General features: G+C 38.1%; 1 non-coding gene across 1 annotated transcript; it reads left to right on the top strand.

Annotated features, from left to right (window-relative positions):
• The first annotated feature begins 6,818 nt into the window (after positions 1-6,818).
• TRNAA-CGC (transfer RNA alanine (anticodon CGC)) lies at positions 6,819-6,894 on the top strand. Its single transcript has one exon. It is a non-coding gene; the product is annotated as a tRNA-Ala (tRNA).
• Positions 6,895-14,638: the final 7,744 nt, after the last annotated feature.

Here is a 14,638-nt window from a genome sequence, read left to right as displayed (position 1 = left end):
AATATCACAAATTTGCTCTTTGTAATGCAACTTCTGCTGAGAGGGATATAATGAACAGCATCATCCCTAAGAGTTCTTCAGCTGACTCATAGTAAGAAAAAAAAATTAAAATATTAACATATGCTTAGAAAAATGACCATTAAAAGCCCACATCCACGTGACCTAATTTGGAGACTGTCCATTTTCCCCTTACATTTTAAAATCACTTTCTTCCTTGATTTAACAAATATTTAAAACATCTAGCTCATTTTAAAATGTGAAGCTTTTAAAAGATGAGTACATTTCATTGTACTTCATTTTTAATAAAATGTTACTAAATGAGGAGAACACCACAAAATATGAAGGATTTTATTTATAACACAGAACACATATATCGTAATTACACATAGAACTTGGTCTTATTAATCCAGCTACAAAATACTAAGCTTTTATTTACCAAGGACTGAGTAAAATGCTGATTGGGGTATTATTCAAATTGACAACAAAAATAAGGGGAACCAAACTTCTCTTCATCCCCTTTAACCTAATATTAAACATGACCACTTTGCTTCAAAATAGAATCTTAATGGCCCATATTCTAGAAAGTGGTGTCAAAGGTACTGTCAGTGACTTTTCGAGAGGAAATTGTTTTCTCTGTGCTGCTTTCAAAAGAAAAGAATCATTGCTTCAACAGAAAATGTATTAGTTATATGTACTAATAACATCACATACCTTTAAAATTACATTAATTCTTTTATTAAGAAATGTTCTCATTAAATTTGTGTTATACTGATTTAAGGTCAACTGTTTCTAACAAAGTGTTTAATTATTCCTCACCTATGAAGCAGTAAGTAATCTAAAAACTAGATAAATGACGACATGGGAGTAAGCCAAGCACTGCTCACAAATATTAGGGGATCAGGGAACGTGCAGATACTCCAGTATGTTCAGCCTGTTGTCTAGTGCATTTTCACCAATGAAATAAAACTTGGTTTTGCATCTTATTTGCATAATTGAACAACTTCATTTGACTTGTCATTTGCTTTTCTGATGTTCTTTAGTAAAAAAAAAAAATCAAATGATTCTTTTTTTTTATTGCTTCATATTCATTTTGAAATATCCTCTAATTTTTGTGAGCAATATATTTACAACCTGTGCCATGACCCACTGCTTGGAAGAGCCAAGTGCCCTTGGTTGCCACCCAGGGGTGCACCAGTCTGTGCTGCATGAGGACTCCTGCTCTGAGTTCCTGGCCGACCCTTTTATGACCTTCAGCAGGTCCCCGCCACAGTAATAGTGAAAATCAAAGCACCGAGTGAGAATAGTCTCCCAGGAGTCATGACATAACATGATAAGAAAGGGTAGTGAGAAAAATATGCTGCTAAATTTGGTGATTTTCTTAGATTGTTTTCCAGATGGAAAGATTAAGTATTATCCAGTATCTTTAGTCATGAAAATTTCAGGTGGAAAGCTTGGATATTTGCCCACCTGTTTTAAAATAGAATACCTTGCAACCTTATGGGAGCTGCATGGCCAGCTTGTGCCAGGGCTGAATTGGAACAAGCCCTTTGGCTTCCAGCCCTGTATAGCTTCCACTTAAATGAGGTTAGTCCCCTCATTGACTGGTTTGATTCCCATTAAACAGGGAATTAGCAATTATAGCTAATCATTTATCAATGTGAACATTATTGATAATCTGTGTATAATGAACTTTAAAGCCTGACTGGTTACATTGTGGGCATCGATTTCATTAAGAACCCCGTGAGAATCTAGTAAGAATTGATTAAAGCAAGATGATAAATAAATTGTTTTCCTTTCCATTTGGATAAGCTATATGATTTAGGGACTTTCTGCATTGGGCACTCATTAGTCAAATCTCTTCTATTTAAATATATTTCATATTATATTCCTCATTCATGTTCAGACCCCTCATTTCACCAAGGTTTTGTCATTTTCTTGAAAGTACAAGAAAAGAAGTAATTGACCACTTCTCATTATATCCTCATCATTCTGAAGTGTCTTAATTAATTCCCATTACTCATATTCAGGGATAATGACTTCATTTTTTTACAGATTCTTAATGCTGTTGTGTGTGAACATGCACATATGTTTCGGTATTCTGTTTTAATATCCTTTCTATATTTAACAGCATCTTTCAGCAAGCCAATTATTTAACATTATGCCCATTTTCTGAGAAGAACATATTGTTTCCCTATATAGTGTCATTGAAACATGGCCCAAGAGCTTCTGAATTTTAAATCTATGCAAAAATTGTAAAAATAATCACAGTTGGCCCTGGCAAGTGGTTCAGTGGATAGAGCATCGTCCCGTCATGCAGAGGTCATGGGTTTGATCCCCCGTCAGGGCATGCATGAGAGCAATCAACGAATGCACAACCAGATGGGACCAATGTGTGGAACAATGAGTTGATGCTTCTCTCTCTCTCTCTCTCTCTCTCTCTCTCTCTCTCTGTCCAATAAATGGAAAAAATAATCACTGTTACTGTGGAAATATTCTCACTGGATGTGACAGCTCTTAATTTAGATGTATTTTTGTGTTAAGCTTTCCTAGTTTTGAATTTTTAATTAAAATCTCTACATATTTACTATGTTTATCTACCTGATACTGAATTTGATAAATTACTTACAACTTTATTATCTATACCAGGGGTCAGGAACCTATGGCTCATGAGCCAGATGTGGCTCTTTTGATGGCTGCATCTGGCTCACAGACAAGTCTTTAATAAAAAAATAACATTAAAAATATAAAACATTCTTATGTATTACAATGCATTCATTTCCTACTGCTCATGTTCATGATTGCGGGTGGCTGGAGCCAATCACAGCTGTTCTCCAGGACAACTCCAAATTTTTATTGGAGAATGCGTAACATACACAGGTCATTGTGAGGTCAGGAAGTAAACTTCCCTCCTTTTAATCAAGTAGTCAGCTAGCTAATTGCAGAAACCCTTTTGACGAAGAAGATGGCTAAAAGAAAAAAGGATGAGGAGTATCGTACTTTTCAGCAGGAATGGACAGAGTGATTTGCCTTTGTGGAGAGAGCAGGTTCTGCAGTGTGTCTAATATGCAATGATAAAATTGCATCGATGAAACAGTCAAATATAAAGCGGCACTTCGACACACACCAACTACATTTGCATCGAAATATCCAGCGGGGGACAGCAAGAAGAAAGCATGTCAAGAGCTACTGTGCAGAGTGCAAGCTAGTCAGCAGCAACTCCGTGTTTGGACCCACCAAGGTGACTGGAATTTGGCTAGCTTTGCTGGTGCTTTAGCAATTGTGAGAAACAGAAAGCCATTCACAAATGGGAAGTATGCCAAAACATTCATGCTTGATGTTGCCAATGAACTTTTTGACAACTTTTCGGATAAAGACAAGATAATCAAACAATAAAAGATATGCCTCTGTCGGCAAGAACTGTTCATGATCATACCATCATGATGGCAAATCAAATTGAGGCAACACAAATGAAGGACATAAATGCAGCACCATTCTTTTCTCTCGCTTTGGATGAGTCAACAGATGTAAGCCATTTATCCCAGTTCGGCGTGATTGCAAGGAATGCTGTCGTGACACACTACGTGAGGAAAGTCTTGCTGTTTTGCCTATAAAAAAGACAAGAGGGAGGATTTATTCAAGTCTTTCACTGAATTCGCTAAAGAAAAAAAATCTACCGATGGATAAACTTAATTCGGTGTGTACTGATGGTGCTCCGTGCATGGTGGGGAAAAACAGAGGATTCGTAGCGCTTCTTCGTGAACATGAAAAGAGACCCATCCTAAGTTTTCACCGCATCTTACATTAGGAGGCGCTTTCTGCTCAGATGTGTGGCAAGCAGTTTGGTGAGGTGATGTCGCTGGTCATTTGGGTGGTCAACTTTATGGTTGCCCGAGTTCTAAATGATGGCCAGTTTAAAACACTGCTGGATGAAGTTGGGAATAATTATCCTGGTCTGCTTCTGCACAGCAATGTGCATTGGTTGTCAAGAGGGAAGGTGCTCAGCCATTTCGCGGCTTGTCTGAGTGAAATCCGGACTTTTCTTGAAATGAAAAATGTTGAGCATCCTGAGTTAGGTAACACTGAGTGGCTCCTGAAGTTCTACTATCTCGTGGACATGACTGAACATCTGAACCAGCTCAATGTGAAAATGCAAGGCATTGGAAATACAGCCTGATCCCTTCAACAAGCAGTGTTCGCATTTGAAAACAAGCTGGAACTCTTCATCACCAACATTGAAACAGGTCGTTTACTACACTTTGAAAAACTGGGTTTAAAGATGCATGCACAATAAGTGACCCTGCTCAACATCTTGATCTTCAGCAGCTAGTAGGCTTCACATCTAATCTCCTGCAGTCATTAAAAGTGTGCTTTGGAGAATTTCGTGAACACACTCATCTTTTTACGTTCATCACCCATCTACAGGAGTGTGCAGTGGACAGCGCCGACCTGATGTATCCCCGGTGTCTCCATCAGAGATTTTGAGCTACAAGCTCCTGATCTGAAGGCCTCAGACATGTGGGTGAATAAGTTCAAGTCACTGAATGAAGATTTGGAAAGACTTGGACGACAGCAAGCAGAGTTGGTGAGCAAACACAGGTGGGGAGAAATGAAAAAACTTTAAACCGTGGACCAGCTGATTGTCAAAACTTGGAACATGCTTCTCACGGAATTACATTTTAAAATATGTGGCGTTCATGGCTCTCTCAGCCAAAAAGGTTCCCGACCCCTGATCTATACCCATAACTCTCCACCAACTTTGTATGAATTCAGACACACACACCTCTGCCTATACATATACACATGGTACAAATAAAGAAAAATGGTTTACGCCTCCTTTTTTTAAAGCTGAGTTTAGTTCTTACTAATTTAGGGTCATGACTTTTTTTCATTACTATTGTATAATGATTATGTGTTCTTTTTTGTTACTCATGAATAAGTGCATGGACTTTGAATATGAGACAGCATTACATATGCAGAGCAAAGGGATGCTCCTTGACGTTTCCCAGAGCTTCTTATTCGCCTAGTTTCCTGACTGATACAGAAATCACCATTCAGTTTCAATACATGATATACCTACTCCAATGTGAATTATACATCACATATATATGAATTATGTATCCATATTTATCCTCAAATTCTAATTACATCAGTACAAAGCTCAATTCTGCATTTCAATGTAGCTCAGGACAGCTTCTAACTTACTACTAATCCATCACTGTAAGCGACAATCTATTTGAAGAAAAAAAGAAACCATGCCTTATCTTAGCATGCCTATTCCCTTGGAGAGAAGATTGTGCCCTGTATATAATGGAAATTAAGTTGTAATATATTTTCTTGATTTGCAATTCCATGCTTCACTACATTCAATTCTTTTCTTCACCTAGTTTTGGATGTTTAAAAGAGATATTCAGTTGGTTACATAGTCATTTTTGCTATTTTCTATTCAGAAAAATTGTGTTTTTAAACAGGTTATCATAGACACACATGGACCAGTATTGGAATTTTTTGTTTTTTATTGTATTGGGGTGACATTGGTTATTAAAATTATATAGGTTTCAGGTGTATAATTCTATAATGCATCATCTGTATATTGTGTTGTGTGTTCACTACCCCAAGTCAAGTCATCTTCCATCACCACTTATCTCCCCTCTACCCTCTTCTACCTCCCCCATCCTCCTTTCCCTCTTGTAATCACCATACTATTGTCTGTGTCAATGAACTTTTCTTTTCTTTGCATAATCCCTCTACTTTTTTCATTCAGTTTGTTTTCAACTTGCCATAAACCAAATAACAATAGGACCAAAACTTACAAAATGAATATGTCTTTATCATCTTAGAATTTGCAGAGAATGACTGTTTCTCTACAAAATGGATGTTACTGCTTGTTGCTAATGTAACTATTCCTATTCCTCAATGCCAATCCTAAATCCTACTCTCAGAATGATCTTCCTAACTACAAGAAACCTTACACGTCTCTCCCTGGACCCCTCTGGGATTCTTTCTGTCCAGTATTTCTCCCAGTACGAGCTGCTGAAGTCTCTTCAGAAAAAAGTCACTTGGGATGGTGGCTAAGCATGCTGCTCCCTAGGCTTCACCAGAGGCCTCATTAATCAGAATTTCTGCTGTGGAACATGGTAATATAAATAATTAACAAGCACCCAGAAAATTAGTGTGGCAAGTTAAGGTGTTAAAACACATTTTAAGTCATTTTCATATCTATGTTATGAAGTAAGGTTGTGCATATGTAATAAGTCTCATAATACATTATATTTTTCTCTGAACATCAAATATATTTTAAAGAAATCTTATATGTACAATTTTAACAAATGTGTGCACCTGTATAACTTTTATCTTTATCATTTAATAAAATATGTCCACATCCTCCCAAAATCCCCTCATACCCATTTCCTGTCATTCTCCCCTCCTCCAGAGCACTGTTTGGCTCTGGGTTTTGTTTGTTTGTTTGTTTGTTTTTTATATGACTTATATTAGTGCACATACCATCTGAAATTATTTCTTCTATTGATACCTAAAATAAAGGATACTCATAATTTCCAAGCATATGGCCTGAGCTTTTCCCTGGTTAATAGAACAAAAAAATAAAAAAAGAAAAGAAAGAAACCTTTTCCATTCAAATTAAATTTAATTAAGAACTAATTAAATTAGTGGTGGATGTGTGTATAAATTGAGGGTGACTATCACATCTGCTTCCTTAATCATTTCCAGATGAAAAATTACATGGATCATTAATTAAAGCATGGATGCATCATAAGGTTAAAAAGTATTTCATGTTAGATCCTCAAAACTCTCATCAACTGGCCCTGGCTGGTTGGCTCAGTGGTAGAGCGTCAGCCTCGCGTGCAGGAGTCCCGGGTTCGATTCCTGGCCAGGGCACACAGGAGAAGCACCCATCTGCTTCTCCACCCCTCCCCCTCTCCTTCCTCTCTGTCCGTCTCTTCCCCTCCCGCAGCCAAGGCTCCATTGGAGCAAAGTTGGCCTGGGCACTGAGGATGGCTCTATGGCCTCTGCCTCAGGCGCTAGAATGGCTCTGGTTGCAAGATAGCAATGCCCCAGATGGGCAGAGCATCGCCTCCTGGTGGGCATGCCGGGTGGATCCCGGTAGGGCGCATGCGGGAGTCTGTCTGACTGCCTCCCTGTTTCCAACTTCAGAAAAAAATACAAAAAAAAACCAAAACAAAAAAAAACTTCTCATCAACTGTGTTAATCATGTGTACCTCAACAACTAGTATTACAATATTCTATGATTAACCATATAAATGTTAGTCTAACTCTATATTAACTATAAATAACAACAAAAGAATATACATTCTTTTCAAATGGGTATGTAACATTGACAAAGATAAGCCACATAATATTCCATAAAATGTCTTAATAAATTTAAAAGAGTAAAAGTAGATCAAGATATATTAACTTATCCCACTGGAATTTAATTAGAAATAAATAACAGAAAAATATCTGAAAAGTCCCCCAAGTATTTGGAAATTAAAACAGTATACTTATAAAACAATCTATTTGTCAAAGAAGAAATTGGAAGAGTAATTAGAAAATATTTTGAAAAGAATAAATACAGCCCTGGCCGGTTGGCTCAGTGGTAGAGTGTCGGCCTGGCGTGCAGAAGTCCCAGGTTCGATTCCTGGCCAGGGCACACAGGAGAAGCGCCCATCTGCTTCTCCACCCCTCCCCCTCTCCTCCCTCTCTGTCTCTCTCTTCCCCTCCTGCAGCCGAGGCTCCACTGGAGCAAAGATGGCCCGGGCACTGGGGATGGCTCCTCGGCCTCTGCCCCAGGTGCTAGAGTGGCTCTGGTCGCAACAGAGCGACACCCCGGAGGGGCAGAGCATCGCCCCCTGGTGGGCAGAGCGTCGCCCCCTGGTGGGCGTGCCAGGTGGATCCCGGTCGGGCACATGCGGGAGTCTGTCTGACTATCTCTCCCCGTTTCCGGCTTCAGAAAAATACAGAAAAAAAAAAAAAAGAATAAATACATTTTATAAGATCAGCAACTCTCTAATACCCAAACCAGACAAAGACATTACAAAGTAAAAATAATAATAATAATACAGACCAATATCTCTCATAAATAGAGATGTGAAAATCTCCAACAAGTATTAGCAAATAGAATTCAACAATATATAAAACAATTATACACCACAACAAAGTGACATTTATCTCAGGTATTCAAATCTAGATCAACATTTGAAAATTGGTAATCCCATCACATCACTTGGCTAAAAGATAAAACTCATATGATCATTTCAATAGATATAGAAAAAATATTTGACAAAATCTAAAACTTATTCATGATACAAACTCCTTAAGCAAACTTCTTCAGCTCGATAAAAAAGAAATCTTAAAAAAATAACACCTACATACAACTAACAGCAGACTTAATGGTGAGAAAATAGAAGCTTTCCCACTAATATGAAGAACAAGGCAAGGATGTCTCATCACTGTTTTCAACATCATGCCAGAAATTCTAGCTAATGCCATAAGACAAGAAAATACCTGTATTTTCCAATGAAGATTATCTTGTTTGCCTTTACCCTTGTTTTTTTGGTATTCTCTCTGATACTAACATCTGGAGCATCTTCAGGCAGATTGATAAAAATGTAAGACTCTTCCAGAGCCTCCTAATTTAGAGGGCAAATTTCTCTAGTTATTTTTCATAATCTATCTACCAGTCTGGTTTTAAGTTTCTTAAGAAAATTTATGGAAAATTTTCTAAGCATATGATCTTCATTAACATCTTTGAATAGTCTAAGATTCTGTACAGAATTTCTGAATTTATTGTTACAAGCTTGAAGCAATCTTAAATATATATGCATATAGCCTGACCAGGCGGTGGCACAGTAGATAGAGCGTCGGACTGGGATGCGGATGACTCAGGTTCGAGACTCCGAGGTCGCCAGCTTGAGCGCAGGCTCATCTGGTTTGAGCAAAGCTCCCCAGCTTGGTTGCTGGCTCGAGTAAGGGGTTACTTAGTCTGCTGAAGGCCCACGGTCAAGGCACATATGAGAAAGCAATCAATGAACAACTAAGGTGTCGCAATGAAAAACTGATGATTGATGCTTCTCATCTCTCTCCGTTCCTGTCTATCTGTCCCTATCTATCCCTCTCTCTGACTCTCTCTCTCTCTGTCACTGTAAAAAAAAATATATATAGGCCCTGGCCAGTTGGCTCAGCAGTAGAGCGTCAGCCTGGCGTGCGGGGGACCCGGGTTCGATTCCCAGCCAGGGCACATAGGAGAGGCGCCTATTTGCTTCTCCATCCCCCCCCCCCTCCTTCCTCTCTGTCTCTCTCTTCCCCTCCCGCAGCCAAGGCTCCATCGGAGCAAAGATGGCCCGGGCGCTGGAGATGGCTCCTTGGCCTCTGCCCCAGGCACTAGAGTGGCTCTGGTATCACAGCAGAGCGAGGCCCCGGAGGGGCAGAGCATCACCCCCTGGTGGGCAGAGCGTCGCCCCCTGGTGGGCGTGCCGGGTGGATCCCGGTTGGGCGCATGCGGGAGTCTGTCTGACTGTCTCTCCCCATTTCCAGCTTCCGAAAAATACAAAAAAAAAAAATATATATATATATATATGCATATATAAAAATTATAATGACAAGCATGCATAGGCTAAGAACACCAGCAAATACAACAACAAATTATATTCCATATTTGATGATATTTGTGCTATTTGGTAACACATAAAGGTTTACATTATAAAACTGCTTACCACTCATAAAGTAGGGAGCTCAACTGTAATGAAGAAAAGGTTTAGGTCTGAGAAGGTCACATGAAAGATGTGACGGAGTGGGGACCAGGAATGATAGCACTTGGTGGAAGTGGTCATGCCCTCATCACCAACCCAATAACTAGCCAAAGGGGAAAACTAAACTACTTGATTGAAGCCTCAGAGGTCCCACCTGGGTGTATCAGTGGAGTCAATCCCACTCATCATGTGCCTCAGAATGGGGGAGTGGTGGTTTCCTAATGTGGAATTTTATCACCAGAAGGAAAGCAACAGGTACTGGGCAGCAATAACAGGATGTCCTCAGTAGCATCTTTCTTCTAATCCCTTAATTTCCACCAATCATAGTTTAATTCAAATCTACCTTTGTATTTGAATGTCAGTTAGCTTTACACAGTTCTATTTCTGATCAGGTAGGGGAAACAGAAAGGAGTGCAGAGGCTATGTCGTGTGCAAAAAATTCTTGTGGAAACTGTCTTGGTTTATTCATCAGACCCCAAAACAAGATCCACCGAGGTTAAAGCAGACATGGCTATTTTAACCCATGTGCACATTTTAAAGAGTTCCTATGATTAAATGATACATTCTTTTCAAGTTACAGTAACTTTGAAAATGTTAGATGCTCTAGTTGCCAATTGAAATGGCAGTGCCCCTCCACTAAGTGGAATGCCTGTCTTTTTCCTGCATACGTTGGCATGTTTCTAAGGCCTTCTGTTGCCATGCTCTGGAGAGGTCAAGGTGCGTAGACTTGGAAATGTTTTCGGTCAGCAAGGCTCTGCTGTGTGTCCTAGAGATGTAGAAAGAAAAAAAGAAAGAAAGAAACCACCAACAAAAACAAAAAGGCAACCAACGGAATAAGAGAAAATATTTGCAAACATCAGCTCCAACAATGGGCTAATATCCAAAATACATAAAGAACATATATATATAAAGAGCTCATACAACTCAACACCAAACAAAATAATTTTAAAAAATGGTCAAAGGAACTGAACAGACACTTCTCCCAAGAAGACATACAAATGGCCAACAGATATATGAAAAAATGTTCAACTTCACTAGCTATTAGGGAAATGCAAATCAAAACTACAATGAGATACCACCTCACACCTATTAGAATGGCTCTTACCAACAAGAAAAGTAATAACAAGTGTAGGAGAGGTTGTGCAGAAAAAGGAACCTTCATTCACTGCTGGTGGGAATGTAGATTGGTACAGCCACTATGGAAAACAGTATGGAGGCTCCTCAAAAAATTAAGAATAGAGTTACCCTGGCCAGGTAGCTCAGTTGGTTAAAGCATCATCCCAATATGCCAAGGTTGCAGGTTCTATCCCCAGTCAAAGCAACCAATGAATGCACAACTAAGTGGAACAACAAATTGATGCCTCCCTCCCTCTCTCTCACTCTCTCTCTCTCTCTCTCTCAAATTAATAAATAAATTTAAAATAAAAAAAATGAACAGAGTTACTATGTGACCCAGCAATCCCTCTGCCGGGTAACTATCTGAAAATTTTGAAAACATTTATTTCCAAAGATATGTGCACCCTTGTGTTCATTGCATTATTATTCACAATGGTCAAGACATGGAAACAATCAAAGTGTCCTTCAATAGGACTGGATAAAGAAAATACAGTACATTTTCTGAAATACTGCCATTTACAACAACAATATGAATGGACCTTGAGAATATTATGCTAAGTGAAATAGCTCAATCAGAAAAAGCTAAGAACCATATGATTTCCCTCATGTGTGGGATATAAAAACTGAAATTCACAGACACAGACAACAGTATGGTGGTTACCAGAGAAAAGGAGGTGGGAGCATAGTAAAGGCAAAGGAGGCCAAATATATGGTGATGGAAGATGATTTAACTTTGGGTGGTGGCCACACAATGCAATATACAGATCATGTATTGTAGAAAGCTACACTTAAAACCTATATAATCTTTTTTTGTTTATTGATTTGCACCTTTTTAATTTATTGGGGTGACTTAATTAATAAGATTATATAGTTTTCAAGTGTATATAGGTTTCCTGTTTGTCCCTCTGTCTCATCCCTCTTTCTCTCTCTCTCTCCCTCTCTCTCTTGCTAAATAAATAAATAAATAAAATTAAAAAAAAAATTTAGATGTTACATAAACTCACAACTTCATGTACTGAATTTTTTCTACTTAACTGTTTCAATCATTAAGCAAATAAGCTGTATAAACTCACCATATGGAATATGGTTTTGGAAGAGATTAGGGGTCTAAGGTGGAGCTGAATTTAAAAGCTAACAGCATTAAATTGAGTCAGTGACAGATAAATAGGTTTACCATTTTTCCTGATTCTATACCATTTATAGATACTTCCATTGCTCTGAGTGGTTTTTATAATAGTGAATAAATGGAGTCCTACATAAAAGCTATCTTTAAATGCCATAAAGACGAGCAATCAAAGATTAAATTGTTCAAAGTCATTTTTGCAACAGTACATAGGCAAATTTTCCCTGGTCTCATGAGGCAACTTAAGAACAGGATTTAGGTCTTTATATCTTTAATTAGATATTTTGGGTAGAATTTTTAAAAAGAGTTTAGATTCAAAACTTACTTTTCATTGTGATAGTAATGAAATACTGTGAGATAAAAATGCTAAATTTAGTCCAATTTAATCATGTTACTGTTTTTTACATTCCCATAATTATTGCTACTATCAAAATAGTTGAAACTAATTCTTTTTTGCTTCCTCATTGACTTAGCATACCATTAAGCTCTTGATAAAAAAAGTAAACAAGGGTCATATGAGTAAGAGAATAATTAGGAGCCTTGGAGTCAAACTGGACTGGGTTCAAATCCTGACTCAGCCACTTTGATCTGAAGCAAATCATCTCACTTCTGATCATCTCAACATTTTTTTGAAATGGTAACAACTACACCAAGTGTGTTCTAAAGATTATATGACAAAATATGCTGAAAATACTGAGCTCAAATCCTAAAACAAAGTGGTGGGTGTACATCTGTTGTCTACCTATACTATTCCTGACAACTCACAGGAGGCCATCTTTTTCTAGAATGTTCCAAGATGAGCAGGTAAGAGCTTTCCTGAGCAGTTGATTACCTGTGTGTCTTAGGGAGAGGGTCCACGTGGAGGACATAGGCAGAGCAAGCTTAATGAGAGAAAAAGATTGAAGTCTAACTCATTGAACAATATTTAATAACTTTAGAAAACACGAGACTGTCCTACACAGTTTTTAAAATAAATTCAACGATGTAAATATTTACATTTCTAAGAGGAAACAACTGCTGGTAAGACTGTGAATTATAGTTAAATGGCAAGCTAGACAGCATACTCTCATGTAAATGCAGCACATAAAATGCCATAAAAACTAGCAAAAGGATTAATCCCCATGAAGCAACCAGACAAAAGCAATTATATACTTAACTAATCAACCATCGCAATTCTTTCCACATAGTCAATATAAATCTCTGTATTAGATTTCTATGGATGTCATAACAAATTACCACAAACTCAGTAGCTTAAAACCACAGTAATGTATTGCTGTACAATTCTGTAGGTTAGAAGTCCAACAGGGTCTCACCCAACAGGCCTGTATTCCTCTCTGGAAGCTCCAGAGGAGGGCTCATTTTTTTGGCTTTTCTTACCTTCTAGAGTCTGCCACATTCCTTAGCTTAATGGCCTCTCCTCCACCTTCAAAGACAACAAGTGGCCGTCCTTATATATATCATTCTGGTTTCTTCTACTGCCACCTTTTCTTTTTAAGGACCTTTGTTGCCTACACTGGGCCCACCCAGATAATTCAGGATAATAATCTTCCTGATTAGCAACCCTTAATTCCACTTACAACCTTCCTCTTTGCCAATTAACCTACTATAGTCACAGTTTCTGGAGGAGGGGGTTGCATTATTCTCCCTGCCTTAATCTCCAAGGGAGATCACCTCTGAATTATATAACATTAATCTCTAGGTGTAAATAATATACTACAACTCACACATACCTTCTTCATTTTCTTCTAACAATTCAAAACCAGAAGATTTTTTTATTGATTGATTTTAAGAGGGAAAGAGGTAGGGGGAGAGAGAGATAGAAATATCGATTTGTTCTACTTATTTATGCATTCATTAGAACCTGCAAAGCAAAGGTGTTCCACGTTATTTAACAAGAGCAGAAAGAGACATGCTATGACAGTAAGAGCTATGTGACCTCTTTACACTAGATGGTGAAAATCGATTATCACTGATGTCAGGCTTTCTCTTGGCTCCAGGAAAGATGGTATTGAAATGTAATATCCATGTCAACAAGCCATATAAGGCTGTCTTCACACACTCCTGAAACCCATCATACCATTTCATCTTTTGCATCTAGAAATTGCTCTATTTTCAAAGGGAAAAATACCTGTTGTATTAGCAATAAGCACTTCTGCGTGGTGACTTAGAAAGTGAATCTTTGAACAATATGGCTGGGATTTGAAAGCACAGACATTGTGGGATAAATTTTTCTCTTACCAGGTTCATATAAACAGAATATTTGTTATTATATCAACCTTAAGTTAAACAATTATATATAAAAATTCTTGATTGTTTAACTTATTAGAAAAAAATTTAGATTATATAGGATGTCACATCCTCCAAGAATATTTTAGAAAAATTGCTACAGTTATATGTAAGTATATTGTCTAGATCAGGGCATAAAGCTCAGAAAGGTAATAGAAATAATTGGATGTGGCTAGGAAGGCACTGGGCATACTGGAGTCCCTCCGCCCCCTCTGAAGAGGCCAGCCACCAGCCACCAGTCACACTTGGTTGCAGTAGCTGATTGTTATCACATAAGGTTCTCTACTATTTTCATAACTAATAAAGTATAATTTTTATGTATAATCATTTCAATTTTCCATGTTGGCAA

The sequence above is a fragment of the Saccopteryx leptura genome, chromosome 7 (genome assembly GCF_036850995.1).
Source record: "Saccopteryx leptura isolate mSacLep1 chromosome 7, mSacLep1_pri_phased_curated, whole genome shotgun sequence".
Taxonomy (NCBI): domain Eukaryota; kingdom Metazoa; phylum Chordata; class Mammalia; order Chiroptera; family Emballonuridae; genus Saccopteryx; species Saccopteryx leptura.
This window is presented reverse-complemented; position numbering and strand designations above follow the sequence as displayed.